We start from the raw sequence: 1,599 nt of genomic DNA on the forward strand, positions 1-1,599 counted from the left end.
GTGAACACCTATTAGCTTTATCCTATAACCCAAAGCAGAAGGGGTGATGTGTTGGGCTGTCTGCAGAGGGGACGGATGCCTGCTGGCAGGTCACACAACAGGCCATGCCTGGCCACCGTGTTAGGTGATGGACCTGACAAGGTCTGAGATAAGAGGGGCAGCACAGCGCTGTGGGCAAGTAGCACCATGAACCTACTGCTCACACTGTGAGGGACTGTTAGTATTCATGTGATAGATCTGGGACTTGTTTGACTCATACCTAATTTTTGGCAAATATGCAGCAGAACAGCTTTGAAGCTGCATGATTCAGTTAAAACCAAACAAACAAGCCTCCCAAACCCTAACAGTCGAACTCGAAAAGTTCTCAATAACCTCTTCACTTTTTGCTAACTTGCTTTTCTGTGCCTAAGTGAGCAGAAAGCAGCAGAAACATATTTTAATAGATTGTTTCACACCTCTTCCCCGCCTCCCCAAGGCAGGTTTAATATCTTTCCAGAAAAAAATTACTCTCCAATAAATCATCAAGTTTACTGCAGTACTTTAAACCCTGCTTGTCCTTCAGTGCTCTGCTTGATTCGCCCTGCAGAGCTTGTCCCTCTAGCTCGGACAACTGTTTGCTATCTCTCGTGCCCTGCTGTTCCCCGGCTGCGTTGGCAGCCGGTCCTGGTCCCCAGGGATGCTCACCCAGCCCTGGCCCAGCCCGGGCGGTGCCCGGCAGGGATGCGCTGGCTCGGCGGGCGCAGTTACCAGCAGATGGCAGCTGGAGATCGCGGAGGGAAATTCGGGTGTTCTCTGCTCTTACAAGCGCAGCCCGCAAATCCTGGGTGACCTTGGCACAGGCGCGGTCACGCCACCTTCTCGCTTTCACCCCGACTCGGGGGAGAATGCATTAGGAGCCCCAGCAAGGACAGAGAGAAGAGGGTGGGAAGGACATGGTGCTTATACTTCCAGGCATAGGAAACAGGAAAAAAAAAAAGAAATCAACCAATTCACAGGCCACATCTCCTCCCTCCACCCCAAGCTCAACCTCTCAAACCACAGAATCATTTAGAAGTAATTTTCTAACCTGATCCCACCCAAGACTTGCTCATCAAAGTCCCAGCCAGCCCTCAAATGCATTTAGGCATACTAACTCAAAGTACAGGAGCAATCCCTGTTCCCCCTCCACACCAAAGCCTGACCCATAACCCATCACACGCTGGGCTGCAGCAGCTCCCCAGAAACAAGCATTAGCCTGTTGTTATTGCTTGCTCCTTTCCTTTTCAGGCCACACTGCTCAGGAAAGACCTTCCCTCCACCACAGTCAGTCCTGCGACATGACTCACTCACTGCACCATGCCACACCTTCTGCTCCAGCTCCACAGCCCCTTCTGAAATGTCCTTGCTCTATTCTCCTTCCTCCTTGTAGCTGATGGCCTATTTGAGCTGTCTCACAGAAGGCAATTATGATAAGAAACCATCCCCACCTGTTCACCCAGAGGAGCTGGCTTTGAGGAGCTGCAGAAGTGAGAGGATCCACCTAATCCCTGAGGCACTGATTGAACAATTGATTCTTTGTCAAGAGGCCACGATGGGCTCTGCTAGTGCACCTGCTTGGGC

Source organism: Acanthisitta chloris, unplaced genomic scaffold (genome assembly GCF_000695815.1).
Source record: "Acanthisitta chloris isolate BGI_N310 unplaced genomic scaffold, ASM69581v1 scaffold22798, whole genome shotgun sequence".
NCBI classification, from domain to species: domain Eukaryota; kingdom Metazoa; phylum Chordata; class Aves; order Passeriformes; family Acanthisittidae; genus Acanthisitta; species Acanthisitta chloris.